General features: G+C 39.1%; 1 protein-coding gene across 1 annotated transcript in view; it reads right to left on the bottom strand.

The window, feature by feature from the left end:
- COL19A1 (collagen type XIX alpha 1 chain) overlaps positions 1 to 27,198 on the bottom strand; it is a 185,048-nt gene that overhangs the window by 142,652 nt on the left and 15,198 nt on the right. The window lies entirely within an intron of this gene.

Here is a 27,198-nt window from a genome sequence, read left to right as displayed (position 1 = left end):
GTCCGGAGGTGGGGCATCCCAGCAGCGGCAGTGGGTTTGTAAGGTGAAAATAGTTTGTAAGAAGAGGCAAAAAAATCTTAAACCCCAGGTTTGTATCTCGAAAAGTTTGCATGATGAGGCGTTTGTAAGATGAGGTATCACTGTAAAAGAATAATAGTGTTGGAAGGAATTTGGAGGTCCAACCTACTTGCTTAAGGAGGAGACCCTATACAATTTGAGACAAGTGGCTGTCCAGTCTCTTCTTAAAAAACCCAGTGATAATGTACCCACAACTTCTGAATGCAAGCTGGTCCACTAGTCAATTGTTCATTGTTAAGAAAATTCTCCTTAGTTCTAGGTTGCTCCTCTCCTTGATTAGTTTCCATCCACTTTTTCTTGTCCTGCCTTTGGGTACTTTGGAAAATAGGTTGATCCTTTTTTTCTTTGTGGCAGCCCCTCATATATTGGAACACTGCTATAATGCCATCCCTAGTCCTTCTTTTCACTAGACAAACTTAATTCCTGCAACCATTCTTCCCACTCCAGCCCATAATCATTCTTATTGGTCTTTTCTGCACTCTTTCCAGAATCTCAATATCTTTTTTTATAATAGGGCGACCAAATCTAGATACAGTATACTAAGTGTGGACTTAAGGCTTTATAAAACAGTACAGTAGTACCCCTAGATACGAGCATAATTCATTCCATAAGGGAGCTTGTATCTCGAGGCAACTCGTATCTGGAACAAATAACTTTTTTCCCCTCCGAGATAACCAAAAGCAAGGATTCTTGCGCCACCTACTGGACGCTCGGCTCGTATCCCGAATTTGAGTTCGGGACTAGAACAGAAATGTCTCTCCCCTCATGGCTCGTATCTTGAAATACTCGCATGTAGAGCAGCTCGTATCTAGAGGTACTACTGTACTTCATGTGAAGATTTCTCCCCCAACTCAAAGAGTTTTTTCAGTCCACAAAAAGGTCACTGATCTGGTAGAGATCCAGCTATCCCCACAGATCCCTTTTACTTGCAGTAAACCAGAAAACAGTCATGGGTGTTCTGGAGAACGTCTTAACCTTCAGAAGGAGAATGGCAAGTGATGTAGAAGAAAGATGTGTGTGACAATTTTCTGTCGCCATCAGTCTGCCAATGAGAATGTCCCGGAGCAGAATTCTACACAAGAAAAATCCAATGTGTCCTTTGTAATCCTTGACAGTGCATTCAATTTTCAATGTAATTTTAATAAACAGTTTAAAATCAATTTGATTTTAATAGAGTGAACCTAATTTTAGCCAATAAAGACAAAATACCATTACTCTATGCCTGCAAAAATTGGGGGGAAACAAAGCTTATCAAGACAAGAGGCTGAGAAAAACTGACCTAACATTTAATGATGATGAACTTGTATTAAATGCTATAGTCTGTTCTACTTATTCTTGTTACCAGGGAATAAAACATTTCAAAAAGTTCAAACAAAAATTTGAAGTGATTTTACATTTCCTTATTTTAATTTTTTGGCACTAGAAATAGTTATACCGCTTTCCTGACTAAAGGAGGATTTAAATCAGTGGTCCCCAACCTTTTATTGGCCATGCCCCACCCAAGCATCTCTAAAATCCTGATGCCCACCTTCCATGACATATAATTCTTACAATCCAAAAAGTGAACTCTACACATGCAGAGGAAGCCTAAAAGGCCATTAACTTGGTTTAAACAAGGCTCCATTAATAATCAAATTGCTCCCTGTGTGGTGTGGGCCCCACATTGGGAACTAAGGATTTAAATCCTCAGTCAGTTGATTTTTAATTCAGCACCTTCACCTCTATGCAAAATTGTCTCTTTCTATATTCTGGAACTTTCCTCAAGAAGTTTAATCTTCTGTGGTGGCAATGAAGCTGAAGAAGGGCAGTGTATTTATACCATTTTTAATCATCACTTCCTGAAACACTGAAGTAACCCTGAACCAGCAGTGGGTTCTAAATTCGCAGAAGAGTCCCACTGCCACTTATAACAAAACTTATTTTCTGGAAGATTGCAGATTTTTCTACTTGTCTTTCAAACTGTCCTTGAGAGCATGAGCCAGATAACATCAGTGCTTACCTAGCCGATTGTAATTTTATTAAAGCAATCCACAACAATAATAGAAAATCACCCTGCAGTCCTGTCTTGAAGATGGTTTGATATACAGTACCTTGCTTTGGTTATTCTGACATACCCATAGAAAATAAAGGTTTATATATCAAAAGTTGCTATGGCCATTAATTCTTTTTATGCGGTTATTTTCTCTGAGTAAAAATGCCAGTTTTGCAATTAATTATTCTCTATCTGCTGCAGTTAAATATTCACTTTATGTCTTAGAAGATCAAATATGAAGCATATCCTCTGAGACAATGATAAATGACTTATGTAACTTGACAATTAATTGGCTGGAAACTTACTTTTCCTTTGACATATATTCTTTCTTTGGAGACCAAACCGATACTCTACACTGTTCAAATCTTTGGCACGCAGCAGCTATCCTACAAATTACACACACACACACACACACACACACACCAGTAGTTGTTTTGGGAAAATATGATAAATCAAAAAATTGATTTTTGGTCCTAGGCAATCACTTGTTTTAGAACAAATATGCATTAAACTTCAAACTTTAAAACAGAACAGTAGATGCCGACTAAGCACCACAATGTCATTGGTACTTAAAAAAGCAGATTCCAGGTTGTTTTATAGATGTATTTTAATTTTGTCTCAAGTTTTATTGACTTCTTAAGATAGATTTATAAGTCTTCACAGATTACTCATGAACATACTTTTTTGTACTAGTCTAAAAATTTAATGAGCTGACTGTGACTGAATCCAGTATATTTCTCTTAGGTGTAGTATCAGATTTGTCATCTGTGTTCAGGTACCAATAAGAGACAGCACATTCTTTGCTTTAAGCAGAAGCAATTTCAGTTTTCATTATTGGTGCTGCCTGGGATAGCCTCAGAGCTGGTGGGATATGAATATCACATAGAGATAAATGATGCTAATTGTTTTTTTCTAATGCAATATCAAAGTTGTAGACTTTGGTTTTAATGCCACCAGAGAAACAATTCTTTAGAATTAAAATTGGTGGCCTAGGTCCATGGACATTAAAACAATGCACTGAGTATTTTTATGTTTCATTTTTTTGTAGGTTTAATATGTTTTGTACATTGTTTTAACTTCTGATTGAAGCCCCCCAGAGTTGGTTATAAAATAGATAGTTATAGAGATGTTATAGAGATCTTTAAATAAATAGAGAATAAGTAGAGAATATAGCTGGAAGAGGGAAGAACTAGTAGCCCAATGAAGGCATGTTCAAACAGCAGATTACTCTGGCCAGCTTCTGTATCGAGAGCACAGAGAGTATTTTATAGCCAAAGTTACTTGAGTTAATAGTTAAACGAAGTAGTTCCCACTTCAAGGAACAGAACAAATTAAATTAGGCTTCCAATGTTAATTATCTTCCTTTTAGCTTTCCCTAAGTGTTCCAGACTTTCATGCCTGGCTCTCAATCAACCCAGCAGAGTCATAATTGAAATATAGGCAGACTGACTGGCAGGACTATTTTTGAGAAGTGGTAGGAAGAGGTACCCTATCAAATTTAGTAAGGCAATCTTTATTTACCTTTCAGATTTTGCTTTAAAAAGCACTGGTGGGAAAAAAAGCTGCTATTTTTAAATGTTATGAACACTAATTCACCAATGCTGAATGAGATCAAATTAGAGGTTGTGATTAACTTCCGTATTTACATGTATCAATGGGGCCTCTAAGTTGTTGAATGTCTTCCAGGAAAAGAAAGCTGATCCAAGTTACATTTCCTGAGAGTGAAGTGAGAGATGTTTGGCGTTAATGGAAAGACATTTTGTCTTCCAGCTGACACCTACCGTCACCTGTCATCTTGCAAATAATTTAACAATCAGTGATTATGAGGCGACTAGTGTGAAAAACCTTTGTCCTAAGATGTGAGATGCTGCATTTAATGCCACCTTAAGTCAGAATTTCAGTGGGGTTTTGCGAGAAGTGGAACTTTATTCTTGTAAGAAATAAGAGCAAAGACACAACCATCTATATAACATAATATAACATAATAACATAATCAAAATATATTTCCTGGCTGTCAAGTTTCTTTCTGTTTCTCTGTTCTCACAGAAAAGAGCATAACACGTTTATTCTGATACTAGAGTGTGAAATTGGGTCATGGTGACATTAGATAGATGTGAAGTTCTTGGGAAATTCCATGCTGGAAGCTACTACCTTTGGCTAAAATGCCAATGTGTTATATAATATCGGTGGACAATGGAATGGGAGGAGTCAGACTACTGTTTGCTTGAAAGGCTGAAAATGTCTTCTACCTCATAGTACCCAGCGAGCGGTAAGATCCCACAGAGCTGGTCTCCTCCAGATCCCATCAGGTAAACAGTGTCAGCTGGTGGGCCTGCAGGGAAGGGCCTTCTCTGTGGCTACCCTAGCTCTCTGGAACCAACTACCCCCTAAGTTCCAGACTGTCCCCATTCTATTGACCTTCCAGAAAGCATTGAAGACCTGGCTTTTTCAGCAGGTTTGGGGCCAAGGATCTCACAATTTTACAAAGTCCGGTCTTGAATGATATGTATGCATGTGGGGGGTTTTAACTGTTTTTTCTTAATCTTTTATGATATTTTAAAATGTATTTTATATCCTGTTGTAAGCCACCCAGAGTCTTTCGGGAGTTGAGTGGCATAGAAATAGATAGATAGATAGATAGATAGATAGATAGATAGATAGACAGACAGACAGACAGACAGACAGACAGACAGACAGACAGACAGACAGACAGACAGACAGACAGACAGACAGACAGACAGACAATGTCGTTTGGCAGGCCCCAGGGGAGGAGCCTTCTCTGTGGCGGCCCCGGCCCTCTGGAATCAACTCCCCCCAGAGATTAGAATGGCCCCCACCCTCCTTGTCTTTCGCAAATTACTCAAGACCCACCTTTGTCGCCAGGCATGGGGTAGTTAGGATATTCCTTCCCCTAGGCCATTACAAGTTATGTATGGTATGTTTGTGCGTGTGTATGTTTGGTTTTTATAATAAGGGTTTTTAGCTGTTCTATTAAATTGGATTGTTACATGTTGTTTTTTATCATTGTTGTTAGCCGCCCTGAGTCTGTGGAGAGGGGCGGCATACAAATCCAATAAATAAATAAATAAATAAATAAATAAATAAATAAATAAATAAATAAATAAATAAATAAATGGATGGATGGATGGATGGATGGATGGATGGATGGATGGATGGATGGTTGGTTGGTTGGATGGATGGACGGACAGATAAATATATTTATACAATGTGTTCAGATTAAAATATTGCTTGGTCGGAGCACCTTCTCAATTCTCTTTCCATGCCCTTTTGCAAAAATCCAATAATTGCTATTTTTTTAAATTACTCATTGGTTTACTGGTTTGGGAGTTATTTCTCACAGGTTTGATTGTTCTATAACCTCTAGCCTCTGACCAAGAAAGATTACTCAAGGAATGCCAGAACGCTAAAGTCTCCCAATGATCATCCTTTTCCTAATTTAGTCAATAGCCTTTATAATGTGGAATAAAAATTGGCAAACAAATTGTAAGGTTTTAGGATTTTAAAAAACACTTAAAAGGGTTTTTTTTTAAAAAAGAGCAGTGAGCAATTAGCAAGCTGCAGCTGCAACTCTTTACCACCATAGAACATTTCAATGCTTATTCAGTAAGAATCAGGATTAGCTGTTACCCAGAATAAAGTTAGAATCTGGAGAAATCATCACGCAGCTGGTTTAAACACCACTTGATTCATTTTTGTATATTTTAATATTACAATTAACAACTTGATGATCCTTTTATATTGTGTTGTATCGGAGTCATCAAACCACATAATGATTGAACATTTAATAGGAAGCTGAAGGACAGCATTAGGAGAATCATGATATTTCTCCAGATTCAAATTGGGAACAAATGAAAAAAAAAAGTGGAAATAAACTTACAAGGAGCCACATTATACTATATGTAAAAGAAATGCAATGCTATCCAGTATTGTTCAAATTTTTTATTTAAGAATTTATGTTTAAAAGTAAAAGGAAATTTATGAGCATTAGAATATGGAAAAGAGAAATGATTATGTATTTCTGATTTTGTAATAGTGATTTCAAACTCTAGAAGCTATACTGAATGTTTTAAAATTCAATGAAGCTCAAATACTGTTTTCTTGCTGGCCAAGAAGGCTTCTTTCAATCCAAAGTACTAACATATTAAAAATTAAAATAAAGTATGAACTGTGCTGGTTTAGCCTTTTGAATCTGAAATCTGCTTTTATGTTTCTCTAGTATCTATAAGCTTCAGTCCAAAGCTTCTGAATTTCAGTCCAGTTATAGATTATTCTGTAATGGTTCTAATGGATTTAACTCGTAAGCATAAATCCAGATTTAAACAATTTTAAGAGTTCAAATGTGTGAAACCTCTCTTTCAATGAGATACAGTAAGGGAATCAGATTCCATGCATGCTACTATCCTCCAGAGGGAATGAATTAAATACTTCCTATCTGATCTAAGAAGCTAATTTGGAAGCCTTTGCGCCCACATCTAAACTTAGGAAACATAAGACAAGGCAAATGAGGAGCAAAAAAAAAAAAAAATCCAAAACCCATAATACTATTGCTGTTTCCAGTTGCTAGTGTCAAATTTCTTGGCACATATTGTTGATCTGACACCATAACATAAATATATTTAGTCAATTGCTTTCAAATAGGAAGCATATATTACATTACATTACATTAAACATCCATTATTTTTTAGCCTTGGAAATAATATTGAATTTAACATCTTAATGAAAAGAAAATTATATTTAAATTAACAGATTAATTTGTGAGTAAAGTGAAACCTCATTGTAAAAGATTAATTAGGGAGAGGGAATGACCATTATACATAAATACCAATAAATATGAACATACATGATTGCAGTAATTTACTTCATTTAACATTTTAATAAAAAGAAAATTATATTTAAATTAACAGATTAATTTGTGAGTAAAGTGAAACCTCATTGTAAAAGATTAATTAGGGAGAGGGAATGACCATTACACATAAATACCAATATATATGTGTTGTGGTTAGCTCTGCCCCAGCTCCTACCCCAAGGAATGTTAAGAAACATCCACATGCCGCAGGCCTGTTTTGCTCCCGATGAAATCTGCCGATGAAGCCTCCTCTGACCAAGGAAGCGTAAGTGACAGGGGAGAGGGGAGTTTGGCAGACAACCCAGGAGGAGATCAATCATCTGCATCATCCCTGGATTCTGAACAAGAATTAATGACACATCCATGCATGCCTAGAGTGATGCATAGGAGACAACAACTGAAGGATTATTACAAGAGAAAATGAGGCCACCTGTGGTTGGGTGGGGCTGCTATAATTAGTGCTACAGACAAAAGTGCAGCTTGGTGTTTTAGTCTCATGGCAGTTTATCTGATTCATTGTTTCGTCAAGTTCGTGGTTTTTGTGCTGTTCAAGATTGTGTGTGGACTCTCTGGACTTTAGAATTGGACTCAATTTCCCAGTTATTGGGTGAGCAATTGGATTGCATTTAACCTTTGCCTTGTGTGTACCAGAAAATCCCTTTGACATTTAAAAAGGGAGCTGTTTTGGTTTTTCTGTTTATAAAAATTTTTGGGTTTTCCTTTTATTGTGTGGTGTTTGTCTTCCTGGACTAATTACCTGTAATTACTGGCGGTTGAAACATGCCGGCAGAACATATATGAATATACATGGTTGCAGTGATTTACATCATTTATGTTGTAAATTATATTTATTTGTTTGAAAATCTGTAAAGTTACCTGTAAAGCATTATATTTGAATTATATATGTGGAAGTTACCATGAAAGACAGAGCAAAAAAAAAATGCAACCAAGGAAACCGTCAGATAAAAGGCAGCTCAGTCCACAGCAGAGATGATGATGGGGGAATGATAAGTATTTAGTTTTGTGCTGAAAATAGTGTAAATTCATAAAGATCTTAGATACAAGGTGAGTATTTATCATGGCTGCCATAGTTACCAATGTATTTTAATGTGTTGCATTAAGCAAAAGGATTATTATGGTTTATGAATGGTATGACTAAGTTGTATGGTTTTTAATGATATGGGTTTTAGATGTTTTTTAGGGATTGGAATTGTACATTGTTTATTACTGTTGTGAGCCACTCCGAGTCTTCGAAGAGGGGCAGCATACTAATCTAATAAATTATTATTATTATTATTATTATTATTATTATTATTATTATTATTATTATTATTATTATTAAATCCATCTCCAGTTAGCACAATGTGAGAATGGGGAGAGGGGGGAAGCAAGCAGAATGGTATTTGTGTTTCATGAATAATATTATATAATCATTGCTCTGATTTCAAGAGATCTGTTGTGGTTGGCTCTGGCCCAGCTCCTGCCCCAAGGAATGTGGAGGTGGATGCAGGGGAAACATCAATATGTCATAGGCCTGCTTTATTGCCGACAGAGGCAGGTAGTGCAGTTTCCTTGGACGAAGAAGGTGGGGGTGACTTGGAAGAGGGGGGCTTGGCACACAGCCCAGGAAGTCAATCTCCATTATCTTCGATCGATTCGGATGCGGAAGTTTTGGACCTACGCAGGCGCAGAGTTATGCGTAGAAGAGACCAATTGAGGACATATTACAGGAGATAAGAGAGGCCACCTGTGTTTGGGTGGGGCTCTAGTAATTAGAGCTGTTGATACAAATAGCAGCGTGTTGGTTTGGCCGTTGTGGAAGATTATCTGATCACAGTTCTTCAGGACCATGTTTTGCTGTTTTCCAGACTTTGTTTGTTGATTTTTCACGCCTTTGAAACCAAAGCAGAACAAAGTGTGTCTCACTTCGTTGGAAGGAGGGCTGTGACGTTTCTTCACAGCTGCTAGCTAAGCACTTAAGGACTGATTAAGGGAATTGTACAGCCTACAAGGTTGATTTGGGATGAGTGCTCTTTGCAATACAAAAAGCGTGCTTTGTTTCTTTTGAATTTTGTGATAAAGAACATTGTTTTGAATTTTCAAACGTGTGTGTGTCTGAAATTTGTACCCTTGAATTTTCAGGAGGCTCATACCAGAGAGCCCGGCAGAACAAGATCCAAGAATTAAAATTGTAATTAGGTATATATTAAAATTGTTAAAAATAATACATTTTATTAATAAATAAAACATTTACTTATTAACATTGGATTAACATTGTAATTAATTGTATGCTTTATATATAATTAATCATGACCTTACAAGCCTCAGACTGCATGATAAACAGCTAACTGCAAATGCTGCTAATGGGAATGATTTCAAAACCCTTACAGAAAGCGTTGAATGACGTTTGAGTATTTATTTATTTACTTACTTACTTACTTACTTACTTACTTACTTACTTACTTATTTGCCGCTCATTCCGAAACGGACACAGAGCCGCTGACAACAGTTATAAATACAACAATAGAATAGGAAACCAAAAGGTAACAGGCACAAAGGGTCCATCTTTTTTGTGTATAACTAGTTAGAACTGTTAAAGAAGAGGTAGTGTTCACTGCCTGCTGTCCAATAATTAGCATATGAATCCTGATTTGACTTAGGACAGCTGTTTCCGTCTCATTGCTTAATATGATTCAGATAGAAAAATTATGTTGGAAACATGAATAATGTGTAAATGGGCTATTAATAGGCTTTTAGTTGAATCAGTGTGTTTAATTTTGGTTTATTTTTCAAATATGTAAAGTTATATTGAGTCATGACTTATTTTCTCAAAAATTAACAGCCTGAATCATAACCTATTTTTGTTAACTGCTCATAATCATACTGTATATTACCAGTTAAGGAATAAAAAAAATCATTTATAGGGGATCCCCTTAGCAAGATGATAATGTAGTCCAGTTATCAAAAATGCTTTGTACCCTGAAGTTTGGCAGGCCACCACCGTTTAGCTCTCCATAAGGCTTTGAAGACCTGGATTTCCTCCAAAATGTTGGGGGAAGTCTAGATAACACATTGGAACTGATTTGACCCAGGTATTTTTTTGTTTTAATTAGTTGAGTTTTATAGTTTTAATATAATTGTACAGTGATCCCCCGAGTTTCACGAGAGTTCCGTTCCAAGACCCCTCGCGAAACTCGATTTGTCGCGATATAGCGGTGCGGAAGTAAAACACCATCTGCGCATGCGCGCCCTTTTTTTTCATGGCCGCACATGCGCAGATGGTGGAGTTTACGTGTGGGCGGCGGGGAAGACCCAGGGAAGGTTCCTTCGGCCGCCCAACAGCTGATCTGCTCCGCAGCGCGGCAGTAGCGAGGAGCCGAAGATGGGGTTTCCCCGTTGCCCAGGCAACGGGGAAACCCCATCTTCGGCTCCTCGCTGCTGCCGCGCTGCGGAGCAGATCAGCTGTTGGGCGGCCGAAGGAACCTTCCCTGGGTCTTCCCGCCGCCCAGGCAAAGGGGAAACCCCAAGATTGCTTGCCGCTTGCCCGTTCACCCGCCCGGCTGCTCGCTTGCCCGTTCACCCGCCCGCCCGGCCGCTCCGCTTGCCCGTTCGCCCGCCTGCCCGGCTGCTCGCTTGCCCGTTCGCCCGCCCGGCCGGCCGCTCCGCTTGCCCGTTCGCCCGCCTACCCGGCCGCTCCGCTTGCCCGTTCGCCCGCCCACCCGGCCGCTCCGCTTGCCCGTTCGCCCGCCCGCCCGGCTGCTCGCTTGCCGCTCGAGAGCAAGAGGGGGAGAGATAGAGAAAGAGAGAGAAGGAAAGAAAGAGATGAGAGAGGGAGGAAGAGAGTGTGAGAGAGGAAGAAGCAAGATAGAGAAAGAGAGAGAGAAAGAAAGATGAGAAAGGAAGGGAGTGACGTCATCAGGTGGAAAAATCGCGATATAGCGTTTCGCAAAGATCGAGATCGCGAAACTCGGGGGATCATTGTATATGTCTTTTAACTTTTAAAATTGGGAACAGCCCAGGGTTGGTTGAAAAATAGATAGATGTATAAAAAGATAAAGGTTCCCTTGTTATAGTCATGAGTCTAGGCAGTAATGGACAGCCAGAATTTTTACTGCCACACGGTGGGTGTGGCTTATTTTGTGGGTGTGGCTTAATGGTCGTGTGACTGGGTAGGAACGGCTTGCCGGCCATGTGACCAGGTGGGAGTGGCTTGAACAATCATAATCGTTCAAGTGAACTGTTAAGTCCTCGACTTACAACCTTACGAGTGTCGCTCGCTGGGGTGACAATTTGCTTATTTATTCGATTTTATGCCGCCCTTCTCCTTAGACTCAGGGCGGCTTACAACATGTTAGAAATAGCACTTTTTAACAGAGCCAGCATACTGCCCCCACAATCCGGGTCCTCATTCTACCCACCTCGGAAGGATGGAAGGCTGAGTCAACCTTGAGCCGGTGATGAGATTTGAACTGCTGACCTGCAGATCTACAGTCAGCTTCATTGGCCTGCAGTACAGAACTCTACCTGCTGCGCCACCCCGGCTGTTAATCGTCGGAGATCCAGTCGTGAATGGAGCGTGAGGCTCCGCTCACCTGCCTGGAATCATTCTATTTGGCTTCTTTTACCCTCCACGCATGTGCAAAGCATTCTGTGCATGAGCAGAAGGTAAAAGAACCCAAATGGTGACATCTAGGTGGGGGGGCGGAGCCTCACACTCCCTTCGTGACTGGCTTTCCAACGACTGACAGGCACGAGCGAACCAGGAGCATTTCACTCCTGCTTTAATCTTTTCTTTTATGGAGACAAAACACTATTTTAAGTAAAGACCATGTGAGAGAATAACCAGGTTGAGTACAAAAATAATAATCATGTCTGTCATTTAGTTGAAAAAAATAGTAATAAGGGAAGTTGCTTTCCTTTAAAGTAAAGTAAATGTGAGAGGCAAAATTGGACTTGGGGGAATTGCAGCTTGAGGTAAGAAGGTAATATCACAGTGGGAGGCAGCACTTGATTCCCTGCAAGCCAACTTAATCTTTTGAAAATATAAAGAGCTTATGTTTTCTAGTCAACCTTTATCTATGTTGAATCATTTGCCTCATAGCAAATATGTGAAGTGCTGGCTAATGGCAACAACTCAATTACGCAAAGTAGAATGTAGAAGATTACCAACCAACTAATCTTTTCACCATCATGTATTTACATCAATTTGCTTAGTCACATTTGGGCGTTTAATATCACAGGTACGAATCAATTAAACCACTTCAGTAGCAAAGCAGACATGAGCTGTCTCAGCCACACCATCCTTTGAGGTTGGATGGTCATCGGGAACCTACAACTAGTACAAAATGCTAGATTGTAGAATGTGATAATTTCCTCCCAATTTATTATATCTATTCTGAGGACACTGAATTCACTACCAGTTTGCAGCCAAGTGAAATTCAAGGTAACTCAAAGACCGTTGTGATTTAGGATCTTGATTTCTCAACCTTTGCCCCAAAGCTTTGTGCTATCAGCTAAATAACAGCTATGCCCTCTTGAAAGTGCCACATCTGCCAAGGTTCATTAAAGGTTAATCTGAGGTAAAGCATTCTTCATACAAGTGACCCACATTGCAGTTCCCTCCCTACAAATTTTTAGTATTTGGCATCAATGTAAAACAAATCTTTTCCTGCAAGCCTTTTGTTAAGCTACTAGGCAGCTGCGAGAGCAATCATGGGCTTCCCTAGGTATGCCCATGTTACAACAACACTCCGCAGTCTGCATTGGTTGCCGATCAGTTTCCGGTCACAATTCAAAGTGTTGGTTATGACCTATAAAGCCCTTCATGGCACCGGACCAGAATATCTGCGAGACCGCCTTCTGCCGCATGAATCCCAGTGGCCGGTTAGGTCCCACAGAGTTGGCCTTCTCTGGGTCCCGTCGACTAAACAATGTCAGCTGGCGGGACCCAGGGGAAGACCCTTCTCTGTGGTGGCCCTGACCCTCTGGAAACAGCTCCCCCCAGAGATTAGGATTGCCCCCACCCTCCTTGCCTTTCATAAACTTCTTAAAACCCATCTCTGCTGTCAGGCATGGGGGAACTGAGACATCTCCCCTTGCCTATGTAGTTTTATGTATGGTATGTTTGTGTGTATGCTTTTTAAATAATGGGTTTTTTAGGCTTTTAATGTTAAATTGTTATTTAGACTTTTAATATTAGATTTGTTATTGTATATTGTTTTATCACTGTTGTGAGCCGCCCCGAGTCTTCGGAGAGGGGCACCATACAAATCTAATAAATAATAACAATAACAATAACAATGACAATGACAACGACAATGATAACGATAACAACAACAACAATAATAATAATAATAATAATAATAATAAAGTGCCTTTCTAGTCATGTTAGCTACTGTTCTCAGTTATTTTACTACATCATGAAAGACTTTTAGATTCTTTTCAATTGTTCTTAACTTAATGTAAATTGTCATTTGAGGATCAAGCTTTTCCTTGATGATATGTGAATCTCCCCCCAGAGATTCACACTGCCCCCAGCCTCTTTGCCTTCCAAAAGAGTTTAAAAACACATCTTTGCCACCAGGCCTGGGGACATTAGACCTTACCCTGTCCAATGAATTTTGTGTGGTTATTGAATGAATGAAAATGAATGTTTTTAAAGTTAGAATTTTAAGACCCCTTTAGTATATTAATAGGATAAACTGTACTGTTGTGTTTTTTGCTATATGCTGTGAGCTACCCCCGAGTCCACGGAGAGGGGCGGCATACAAGTCCAATTAATAAAAATAAATAATAAAAAATAAAAATGTGCAAATATATTTCTAACGCGTACTCTCTTATTTCCTTTTTCTTCATTGCTTTGATTCTTCCATTTTTAAAACTTAGAGGCAAAAAATAGGTTCCACTGAACAATATTCAGAGTTGAATCTACAATAGCAGAATCCATTTACTTTTGTTCCATTTCTTAAATGTAAGAATTTTTTAAAATCTTATTGTTTTTTGGTCTACTAAATAAAACATATTGCCATTATTTAAGCAAAGAGCAGATACAAACTTTCATCCAACATCATAACAATTGAGGTAGACATATTATTTTTTTCTTGGTATTAAGAAATATACACTAAATGTCATTACCTATAGCCCAGGGGTGAAATGCTACCGGTGCGGTCCAGTTCAAGTGTACTGATAGCAGCAGCTGCCAGTGGTTCAAAAAACAGGTAGCGGCAGCTGCATTTTGCACATGCGCAGAAGGTAAAAAAGCATGCAACAGTGTGCAAAACATGCACTTCCAAACCAGTAGGGAAAGAAGGTAGATTTCACCACTGCTATAAACTAAGAAAACACAACTTTCTATGGTCAGAAATTTGACCTTTGAATAGCATGCCAAGGGCTACTCAAAACAAAAACAAAAATCCACAACCCCCCTTAATTCAAATTTAAATTTAATGATTGAACACCCCACACTTTGAAAGGTCAAGAGTTCCCAAATTATGTATCTGCAAACTGCATGTTAGGGTGAGAAAACACCAACCTTTCTGCTTATTATGGGTTAAATTTATTAAGTAAGGAATAGTCTGTCTGCTATTATAGCTACTGAAGCAAGCAAATTTGTTTGTGATAATTCACTTTCTGTTGCCTGTATGTGCACATGTGAATAATAATTTAATTTGCAAGCTTACACAGAGATCCATGATGTAATTTAATTGACATGTCATCTACAATCTCCAGACTAAAGATGCATTATGTGCAGATTTAATTTGTTATGGAAAACTGAGGGGAAAAATTGAAATCTGAAAAATAGGAAGCAATCCATGTAAGTGCTTAAAATAATTTTGAAATGTCTCTCCTAAAAGCAAAATGAAAGCCAAAAATTAGCACAGACAGATAGGAGGAAATGGAAATCACTGATAAACAAGTACAGTGATACGTCGTCTTGCGAACACCTCTTCATATGAACTTTTCGAGATACGAACCCGATGTTTAAGATTTTTTTGCCTCTTCTTCCAAACTATTTTCACCTTATGAACCCAAGCCGCCGCCGCTGGGATGCCCCAACTCTGGACTTCCATTGTCAGCCGAAGGCTCCCCTTGCTGGGAAACCCCACCTCCAGACTTCTGTTGCCAATGAAACGTCCATTTTTGTGTTGCTGGGATTCCCCTGAGGCTCCCCTCCCTGGGAAACCGCACCTCCGGACTTCTGTTGCCAGCGAAGCACCCACACCTCCGGACTTCCGTGTTTTTGCCATGCTGTGATTTCACTGAGGCTCCCCTCGCTGGGAAACCCCACCTCCAGACTTCTGTTGCCAGCGAAGCGCCCGTTTTGGCGCTTTGCTGGGATTCCCTTCATTTTTGCCAGCGCTGCTTTGAATGCCAGTGAGGGGAGCCTGAGCAAAATCGCAGCATCGCAAAAACACGAAAGTCTGGAGGTAGGGTTTCCCAGGGAGGGGAGCCTCAGGGAAATCCCAGCAGCGCAAAAATGGGCGCTTCAGCTGGCAGAAGTCCGGAGGTGGGGATTCCCAGCGGCGTAAGGCAAAAGAGGTAAGTTTTGGGCTTGCACGCATTATTCGCTTTTTCATTGATTCCTATGGGAAACATTGTTTCATCTTACGAACTTTTCACCTTATGAACCTCGTCCCGGAACCAATTAAGTTCGTAAGACAAGGTATCATTGTATCTGTAACCCATGAATTTGCAAAGTGTAATTCTTTCATCTTGGTGCTATGAAATATGCCTAGTTATCAAGAGTTTTAACAAACTGCATCAGTACAATGAGTACTTAACTTAATCATATGAGACTGTAAGATTCCGAGTCCATAAAAGATTCAGGAGGTACTTAAGAGTGCACTACGTGACTAATAGGTATGAAAACAGAAATATCTCACCAATTGCACAGCATTCTAAATTTCCCTATTAGAATACTTCACTACTTCCAATTATTTATTTTTAAAGCTAACAAACAGTAATATTATTAAATTGGTCTGATAGCCAATTTAAAGTATAATGAAAATAAATAAGATGGCACAAATATTTCCATACATATTCACAACTCATTGCTATTCTAGCCTTAAGCCTTAATCTATTCATGACATTAGCAATGTGATTAGCAATCAAATTATTTTTAAATAAATTGGTTAAGAACACTGGGGAAAGAACTTAAGCCTTTGTTCCCAGCAAAATCACTGCCCCTCACCTGAGATTATCTGTAGGGAAATCAATTTCAGTCTTTTTGCACTAAATGCTACTGTAAGTACCACAAAGTTAATTAATTGTTAATCACATCACTACATTCATATTATTATAGTTCAACTATAAATCTTCACTGGGGAGAGTAGATCAGACATTCTTAATTTAACTGCGGAAGAGAGATGGGAACTTAACTGATCACCTTTCAAGTGCGACAAACGATGACAGAATGAAAACGATTGCAAGCAGCAAATCACAGGCCAAAAGCTTTACTAAATGGCCAGATTTTAATAAATAATTTAAGTGTGGGAGTACTATTGCTAATACAAGTTCCATGATGATGATGATGATTTTGTCATCCGCGTTAGCTTTAGAATAGAAGAACAGAGTTAAAAGAGAGCTTGGAGGTCTTCTAGTCCAACCCCCTGCTCAGGCAGGAAAACCTATAACATTTCAGAAAAATGGTTGTCCAATCTCTTCTTAAAATCTTCCAGTGTTGGAGAATTCACAACTTCTGGAGGCAAGCTGTTCCACCGGTTAATTGTTCTGTCGGGAAATTTCTTCTTAGTTCTAGGTCGCTTCTCTCCTGAATTATTTTCTATCCATTTCTACTTGTCCTGCCCTCAGGTGCTTTGGAGTATAACTTGACTCCCTCATCTTTGTGGCAATCCCTGAGATATCAGAACACTGCTATCATCACCCTAATCCTTGTTTTGATTAAATTAGATATACCCACTTTTATGTTTTAGCCTCCAGTCCCCTAATCATCTTCTTTGGACATCTTCTCTGTCCTCTTCCAAGAACAGGGCTGTTAAACTCGAAATGTCACAGCAGCATCACATGATGCATTGGAACTTTTCCCCCCCTTCACTAAACCGAGCGGGTGGCAAGGCTAGCATGTGATGCCGCTGGCCTGTGAGTTAAGAGGTTTTTTTACATCATGGTGACCAAAACTAGATGCAATATTCCAAGCATGGCCTTAAAAGGCATTGTAAAGTGGCATTAACACGTCACCTGATCTTTTACCCCATGATGATCAAATACAAGGGTATAAGATATTGTTAGCCAGATGGCAAGGTGGTGGTAGCACATGATATGACACAAATTCACTTATTAATAAGAGTTTAAACATATAGAATTTTCTAATATAGTTTATGTGATATATGATAAGAAGTATTTTTTGTATTTCAGATATATATATAGAACCCCTAGTAATTACAGGATAAATTGATACAGGATTAATTAATCTAATCTAGAAGTGAAAGTTTGAACTAAGATTGGCATAATAGAAAGCTTGATATTGTTTATACTGGTGTAATGTAATTTTTTTTAGTGTAAGATGGGGAGTCTACGGAGAGGGGCGGAATACAAATCTAATAAATAAACAGATAGATAGATAGATAGATAGATAGATAGATAGATAGATAGATAGATAGATACATAGATAGATAGATAGATAGATAGATAGATAGATAGATAGATAGATAGATAAATTGGGTTTTTTTCTTTTTTTGAAGTTTTCTCATTTGATAATATTATATATGTTCTATAGAATGTTTTTAATGGAAGAAAAATAAGCCTCCATTGAATGATTAATAGAAAAATAAATTTTTCATATATGCTTTATTTCAAGCATGGTTTTAGTGTTTGTACTTATGTACTGTTTTTTATCCTATGTTGGAGAAAAATAAAATTTGTATTTGGAAAAAAAAAATACAAGGGTGTATTTATAGCCATTTTAATGGTTACAACTGGTTCCTTTTCCTTCCACATTTTCCAATATTATAGATTTTTTAAAAAGAGAGTAAGTCATGTACATAAGGTTCCCAAAGTATGATAATTTGAGTTTGATCATTTCTGCCTTGAGTGAGAATTCTTGACTGATTTTCTCCATGAATCATTATGTTTGTTTTTTTGGCTATGCATGGTATTGTCAGAAATGTTCTCCAACGCACATATTCAAAAGCATCAATTTTCTTTCATCCTGCTTCTTCAAAGTCCAACTTTTAATCCCATAGAGTGCCAAAAGGAAAACCATAGCCTGCATAAACATGTTGTAGCACCTGTATATAGGGGTGGGTTATAACTTACTTCACTGCCAATTCAATTCCTCCCATACCTCCCTTAATTTATTTTTTTTAAAAGCCAAAAACAAGATGGTAACACATGCTCAGTGCCGGAAACTTTGCTTTTGCGCATGCACAGAATCCCCCCCCCAAAAAAATAATCCCCCCTCCCACAATTCCTAAAAGAAGATATTGTGGCATTCACAGACTGGCATCAACAGAACCGGTTCCATGCAGTGAAGGGCCACACTTACCTTTCCCTACCAGATTGGTCCCGGAAGCCAGCACAGGGACATGGGGGGACAGCGGCAGTGTGCATGTGAATCCCCATGTGGGAAGCAAAGAAAGGTTGAAAATCACACAAATCTTGCACGTGCAACCATCCTTGTGTGAGATTTTGATGATTTTTGCCAATTTCTTTGCTTCCACGCATGTGCAGAAGCAAAATCTGCGTGCGGAGGGTGCGGGGGCGCATGGCAGGGACGTGCAGGTGCACATGCATCACCGTTTCCGCTACTGGAATGGTGATCTCAGGTGTACCAGGGGCATCCCGCCCCTGGTTCCGTGACATCATTGTGGTGTCACCAGTGGCTTGCTACCTTTTCAGGCGAACCAGAAGGAACCCACCTCTGCCTGCATATCTTTCCTAACGCTTTACTGCTATTTTACCAAATGCTAGTCTGTAGCAGATTTCTTGACCGCTAGTTCCTTTAAACCTAAAAAGTAGACACTATCTACTGCTTCAATATCTTCACTGTAAATTTTTGACAATTTACAGAAAAATCTGATTTTTTTCATTTAAGTTAGTGATACTATGCTTTGCAATCTAGAACAGTGTTTCCCAACCTTTTTTGAGCCGCGGCACATTGTTCACATTTACAAAATCCTGGGGAACATTGAGCGGGGGGGGGGCTAAAACAGTTTGGACAAAAACCCTCTCTTCCTCCCTTTCACCCTATTTCTCTCTCCCTCCCTCTTTCTTTCCCCCCCTCTCCTCCCTCCCTCTTTCTTTCCCCCCCTCTCTCCATCCCTCTTTCTTTCTTCCTTCCTTCCTCTCTTTTTTGCTCTTTCTCTCTCCCTCCTTCCCTCCCTCTTTCTCTCTTTCTTGCTTTCTCTCTTTCTTTTGCATTCTCTCTCTCTCTCTTGCTCTCTCTTTTATTCTCTTTCTCTCTCCCTTGCTTTCTCTCTCTCTCTCTCCCTTGCTTTCTCTCTTTCTCTCTCTCTTGCTTTCCTTCCCTCTTTCTTTCTCTCTTGCTTTTTCTCTCTCTCTCTTTCTTGCTTCTTTCTCTTGCTTTCTCTCTCACACACACTTTCTCTTTCTCTCTCTCTTGCTTTCTTTTTCTCTCCCTCTCTTTCTTTCTTTCTCTCCTGCTTTCTCACACACAAACACTCTTTCTCTCTCTCTCTTCCTTGCTTTCTCTCTCCCTCTTGATTTCTCTCTTGCTTTTACTTCTCTCTCTTTCTCTCTTGCTTTCTCTCCTCCTTTTTCTCTCTCTCTCTTTCTCTCTCGTGCACCACACCAGCAACAGAGAGAGAGAAAGAGAGAGAGAGCGGAGAGAGAGTGGAGGGCGGCTTGCTGGTCCGCGACCCCCTGGATCAGCAGCCCCGCATGGCCCCAGCACGGACTCCGCCGTCACCTTTGCCTCCGCCTAAGAGGCAGCAGCCACATTCACTCCTTCACCCTCCCAGGTGTCCATGGCGCTCAGCCACGCGCCGCCTCCGCCTCCCGGTACCCCCACCTGACTGCTACCTGCAGGAACGGGTGGTGGGGCGCCACGAAGGGCGGCACTTGAAAACCACCACGGCGCTGTTGTTGTCATCACGGTGCAAAGCCACACAGTCCCGGATCGCTTGCTTCTCCGGCCAGCAAGCCGGATGCCTGGGAAAGCGGCGCGCTTTTAAAATGCGCGTTTTTCAAATGCGCCGCTTTCCTAGGCAGCAGACTTTGCTGGCCGGAGAAGGGAGCGATTTAGGACTGCGTGGCTTTGCGCCACTTCAAAAGTTTCTGCGGGGGGGTGTGTTCCTAATGGCTGTGCGGGCACCCGCCCACGCAGCTTAGAAGCAACAGTGGCCGGTGCCCTCCCACCGGGCCCCAAAAGCTCACGCCGTCACCGCTAGGGAAGCTCCAGCCAGGCCGGTCTCGTGGCACACCTGACCATGTCCCGCGGCACACTAGTGTGCCGCGGCATACTGGTTGGGAAACACTGATCTAGAAGGCTTAATATATCCCATCAATAAAAAAAATACTTTTTTTGTCAATATCACAACTAGAGTTGAGAAGGCACTGCAAATATAGAGCTGGGACTCCTGATGGTTCTTTTTGAAATGGACTAATTGAAGAGCATCTCTGGACATCCTAAATTAATTTACTCTGGGCATGAGGTCATTCAGATTGTCTTATATTGCCAAGTCAATGGAAAAATAATGCAGGGACCAAGGAATGTAGAATAGTGATTTAAGCCAAGGTTTCTGAGCCTCAGATACAATACCTTAAGATTGGACCTCAGTTCTCAGAATTCCCAGCATGCTGATTATTGATTTAAGCAACTCTGGTGTTGTTGTTGTTGTTGTTTGTTGCATAGTCAGTTAGATGTTAAGTCTGAATTCGTCTTTTTTTAATCAATCTATTGAGTCCTTCCTAAGGATCTGGTACAGATGGATATTTATTTTACTTATTTATATCCTGCTTTTATTATTTTTATAATTAATCCAAGGCAGTTAACCTTCCTCCTCCCATTTTCCCAACAACAGCCCTGTGAGCTGAGTTTGGCTAAGAGAATGTGAGTGGTCAAGAGTCACTGAACCAGCTCTCATGGCTAAGATGGGACAAGAATGCATAGTCTCCTAGTTTCTAGTCTGGGGCCTGGGTAAAAAAACTAAGGATTTGTAGGTTTTGGAAAAAAATGGTTCTTGGATGTTCTGTTTTTCTGTTTGTTTGTTTTAAAAATATATTATTATTATATTGATGGTCTTTGACTGTAATAAAGGTCTATTTATTTAGTCTGGTGCCTTAACCATGAGACCAAAAAGGCTCCCTCTTATTTTGTAATAAAAACCACTATTTAACAAAAGTATCTTTCATGACTGCATGAAAACACACATTAAGAGCAATTGGTTATAGGAAAATTCATTTCTTCAGGATGACTTAGCAACAGCAATAGCATTTAGATTTATATTCTGCTTCACAGTGCTGTACAGCCCTCTCTAAGCGGTTTACAGAGAGTCAGCATATTGTGCCCAACAATCTGGGTCCTCATTTTACTGACCTTGGAAGGATGGAAGGCTGAGTCAACCTTGAGCCTACTGAGATTTGATCTGCCAAACTGGTGGCAGCCAGTGATCAGTAGAAGTAGCTTGCAGTACTGTACTCTAACCACTGCGCCACTGAGACTCTGTAATTGACTCATATTTTTCAAAAGAGACAGTCCAAACAATCCTGAAATAAATAATCTACTGCAAAAGTGCTATTAGTGAAACAATCTTCTTTTCTTAACATGAGAGAATGTGTAAACCTTTTCAATTATTTTGTGTGACCAAATATTTAATTTAATTTAATCTATTTGACTTTTATGCCACCCGATCCCAGTGGGACTCAGGGCGGCTTACAATGATAACTAGTACATGCAATAAACAAGTCAAATAATTAGTAATAAGAACATTAAAAAAAACCATAATAAACCAAAAAAGAATTAACCAATCGAATCCACAATTATATAGAATAGTTGCAGTCGGATATGATAAAATGTTACATTCACAGCCCCCAGGCCTGACTGTAAAGCCAGGTCTTCACAGGATAATACTGTGGGAGCAGTGTTAATATTGTTGTTAAATATTGCTAATATTTGTTAATATTGCTTCATTTTAACAAAATTATTATACCATAACATTTCAGGGGAGAAATTCAGCAGGTTCTGACAGGTTCTGGAGAACTGGTAGCGGAAATTTTGAGTAGTTCAGAGAACCGGCAAATACCACATTTGCTGGCCCCAGAATGGGGTTGGTCTGTCTCTCTCTCTCTCTCTCTCTCTCTCTCTCTCTCTCTCTCTCAGTCCTCTTTTTTCATTCATATTTACTGGTTTTATTCAGAGTTTCTGCAAATTGAAGACCACCTTAATTTCAGTGTAATGAACATAGTTTAAATTGCTATTAATATGTACAATGTCGGAATGGGAAATCATAGTGCTGACAGAAGAAATGGTGAAAATTCCTTCTCAGAACCACTTGACAGAAAGCATCCAAACTATTATACAAATGTAAAAGCTAACATTAAATCACATCTGTTAGAATATGTGTTAAAACTCTTATATGCAAATAATCCTCCTCCTTAAAATATGTAGTTTAAGAAATATTTTTAATGGAGTACATCATAAAATAATATGTTAATATAAATATTTTATATCATAATGTGTGTCTTCTACAAGCCTTTGGTTTCTTATTATTTTGAATTTAGACTGCCAAACTTATACCAGTAGTATCTACATGCTGGATACTATAATTATGCTACTCGTAATTATACAACTACAGTAATACCTTGTCTTATGAACTTAATTGGTTCCAAAACGAGGTTCATAAGGTGAAAAGTTCATAAGATGAAACATTGTTTCCCATAGGAATCAATGTAAAAGCAAATAATGCGTGCAAACGCCGCCCCAAATCTCTCCCAAATCTCTCCCCCAAAAGCTTCTTATCTTGCTCCAAATCTCTCCAAAAATCGCTCTCCCAAAAGCTTCATTTCTTGCCCCGAATCTCTCCAAAAACCGCTCCCCCAAAAGTTTCATTTCTTGCCCCAAATCTCTCCAAAAATCGCTCTCCCAAAAGCTTCATTTCTTGCCCAAATCTCTCAAAAATCGCTCTCCCAAAAGCTTCATTTCTTGCCCCAAATCTCTCCAAAAATCTCTCCCCCAAAAGCTTCATTTCTTGCCCCAAATCTCTCCACAAATCTCCAAATTTTTGGAGAGGTTTGGGGCAAGATACGAAGCTTTTGGACTGGCGATTTTAGCAGCGAGATGGGGTGAAGGAAGCGGCAGGCTAGGGGGGATTTTGGCAGCAGGATGGGGCGGCTGCAGGGAGCAGAGGAAGCAGAGAGCTAGAGGGGAAAGTGGCAGGGAAATGGGGCAGCTCTGGCGTTCCCCACCTCAGGTGCAAGCAAAAGGAGGCGGGGAATTCCCAAGCAAGCAAATGGGAAATCCTGGTGGTGACAGTCACAAGGCAGGGGAATCCCTTTGGCAGTCCGATAGCTCATGCACAGTAGGAGAGCACACTGGCCCGTGCTCAGGTTCGTAAGACGGAAAGGGTTTTTAAGACGAGGCAAAGAAATCTTAAACCCCGGGTTCGTATCTTGAAAAGTTCGTATGATGAGGGGTTCGTAAGATGAGGTATCATAGTATTTGTATAATTAGTAGTATAGTATTAAAATTAGTAATAATAAAATATTCCTTATTAAACTCAAAACATATATATTAATGCTAGAATCATTACTGATTTCCCTATGCTATTATTTGTAAAAGTTAAAGAATGAAAGATACCAAAGGGGTTCATCCAAGTATGAGACTAAGATCAGGGGTGGGTTCTAACTTACCTCACTGCTCACTGGTTCGCTTCCTCCTGTGCTGCATGGCTGCACCACATGGGCACACACATGTAAAGCAAACAAGCATATGCAAACTGCCCCAAAAATTAATTTTTTGTTTTGAAAAAAAGCCAAAAACAAGATGACAATGCCACCCCAAATCCCCCCCCCCCAAATACATGGTGGAGCCCACGGACTGATACCGACCAAACCGGTTCTGTGACATTATCATGACATCACCAGCGGTTTGCTACCGATCTGAACAGGGAGGAGCCATTTCTGACTAGGATACTGAAAAGCAATTTTCTGTGTTGGATACAAAAGCTAATATTGCTCAAATGATGATTATTTTTCCCTCTCCTAAAATATGGTGCAAAGATTTCTTCAGTCTTGAAGATGTTCATTTGAAACACACTGAGGGGAAACACAATCCAGTGAAAAGTAGAAACTCAAACAGACAATCTAATTTATCTGAATATTATCACTGGAAACATTAGGATATATCCCAAGCTATGTATCTCTCCAAATGCAAAGATATATTCCCCAAAACAGGTTAATCTGATGCAGTGTGTTCCATGTATCCAGAAAACTATAATTTATTCAAAACTAGACAATGTGCAAATATGACAATGTGAGGCATTTCTACTCATAGAGAAGGAAAACTATTTTTTCCTATTTATATCACGTTGTGATTCCATTTTCTGTGTCATTCTGGAAAAATTGCAGAAGTCTTGGGAAGACAGATCAATGTGCCTAACAGAATAAAAACTGATGAAGTCCAATAGACATTGTCTGTACCCAGACTTACAAAAAGAGACTCTCCTTTAAAAAGTAAAAAAACAACCAAGTGGAAAAGCACTGAACTGTTTCATTCTAGCTCAGAAAAAAAAATTGACAATCTCATTATTGCATCAGAAATAGCCTAAATCGATCTTTAGTGTTGGAAAGCACATCTAAACCTACAAGTTACAGCATTACTTATGCAACTCCCAGTCTCCTCAGCCAGCTGCAGGCTTGGATTCTCCATCTTACATTAGTATAGAGGGACTGTCAGCCTTCAAGGAAAAAATTGGGGGCCTATAATTCACCTTATATGGCTGTAAGCTAACTAGAGTGGCTTTGGTAAGATGGGCAGCATGTTAGTCTCATAATAAATACAATTTTAAAAAAGTAATTTGGAGATGGAAAAATCTTTAAGCCATCATACAAGTGGAGTTCTGCTTAGTGTCCTCTACAACTAGTTCTTCGTTTATGCCATCAATCAAAGTAACACACCATGAAGGTTTCAGAAATAGCATTGCCTTTGTTTCCATATAAAACATGCATATGTAAAAAAAAAAATCCACAATCCGTCACTTTCTGCCTTATTGCGGGAAACAATAATTTTTGACAGAAACATCAATAGTTGTAAGTCCCCACTGAAAACTAAAATGGCATCACGCAACAGAAGAAGCCTAGCATAGTTTACAGTCACTCGTACTATAGCTGAATGAGTGAAATGTAAGGGGATATTTGCCAAGCTACTTGACACTTTCAAGTCAGCTTAATCAGATACCCTTTCATTTCCTGTAGTAGAGAGACCAGTATTCTGCTACTCACTATACTGTACACCAAAATCTATTTACATATTCTAAGGGAAGAGATGAATTCTCGAAGTGTGCCATTTGGTTGCACTTCTGTGGGTTTTTTTAAAATCAAATAATCTGTGTAGGAAAAGGAGACACCCCCCACCCCCAAAAGCAATACTGTATACTGTAATTCAGCAAGCAAGATAATCTTTTCATTGCAGGACTATAAATTCCTAAAAGTTTCTTTGCGAGCTCACCTTATTAACTGTGTGGTAGAAGTTTTAAAATGTACAGAAACATAGCTTTCTTCTTCAAAAGCATTGTACACAGATGATGGATTCAAAAATGGTTTAGGGATATAAGTTAATGCACTATATGCAGACTGATGTCAGTTTCCTTTTAAATTGTTCTTGCATCAAAAGCCACAAATCATATTTTTATGTTTAGGAATATTTATAGAGTAATCAGATCTTTGAGGAGGAAAGAGAACAAATAAACAGTAAAATCTGCAAAGCAGTTGGTGTGTGATATGCACACATATAGAACTGCAGAAAAAACAATTGCTACCAACCCGCCTTTCATTGAGGACCTGTTTACTGCACAAGTCAAAAAGAGGGCTATGAAAATATTTACAGACCCCTCACATCCTGGACACAAACTGCTCCAACTCCTACCCTCAAAACGAGGCTATAGAGCGCTGCATACAGAACAACTAGACACAATAGGTTTTTCCCCGAACGCCATCACTCTGCTAAACAAATAGTCAATACTGTCAAACTATTTACTAAGTCTGCACTACTATTAATCTTCTCATCGTTCCCATCTCCTCCCACAAATGATTATATGACTGTAATTTTTTTGCTTGTATCTTTACAATTTATATTGACTGGTTCCTAATATGATTTGATTGCTTATATATACATGGACTCTAATTGTGTTGTACCTTATGATTCTTGACGAACTTATCTTTTCTTTTTATGTACATGTGCACCAAAACAAATTTCTTGTGTATCCAATCACACTTTACCTATTCTATTCTATTCTATTCGCTAAACTGTTGGCTGTATCATGTTCATTTATTCATTTGTGAAGTTGTTCATAAATAATGGAGAAAAATCAAGCAGTTTTTTACCTTTTTTTTTCTTTGTAAATGTTCTTTTTTCCAATCTAAATTGAGTGAATGTTCAGGAACAATATATACAAACTATAATTTCACTAGCAGCAGAGAAGAAAAGGTAAAATAAACTGATAGCCACCATGGAAAGTTCTATTCATATGAAATAAGAATCTGTTCAGCAACGTGATCTTCTCCTTAGTTTTTTTAAAAATAAAGTTCAATAAAGTTTTCCAAGACCTATATTAAAATTGAAATTGAGTTTTAGACTATTTCACGCAGCATATAAAAGCTTCTCATTTCACTATTTGTGAGCAAAACTGAAAGAACTGTACGCATAACTATCCATAGTTCACAAACAAATAGCTATGTTGGAATTTGCCTGGCTGAAATTTCAGCTAAAAACTGCAGAGAAAGCAATTAATCATTAGCAGGAAAATGGAAATTCAAGCTGCAGAAAGCATGGGATAAAGATACTCAAGGAAAAATAACAATGAATTAGAAAAAGAGAATGATAAAATAATATAAAAGAATATTTCGGGATCATAGTTATCAATGGCATACTAGAATGTTTGAAGCAGATCATATTTTAATACCCCCACACCCTTTCCGTTGCTTTTGTGCCCTGCCACCCACAGCCAAACAGCTGGTTGGAATGCTGGCAGTAGTGATCTGGCTGGACACCACCAACTCTCCAAGATGCCTCCTTATTTATTATAAT

Source organism: Erythrolamprus reginae, chromosome 1 (genome assembly GCF_031021105.1).
Source record: "Erythrolamprus reginae isolate rEryReg1 chromosome 1, rEryReg1.hap1, whole genome shotgun sequence".
Taxonomy (NCBI): Eukaryota; Metazoa; Chordata; class Lepidosauria; order Squamata; family Dipsadidae; genus Erythrolamprus; species Erythrolamprus reginae.
This window is presented reverse-complemented; position numbering and strand designations above follow the sequence as displayed.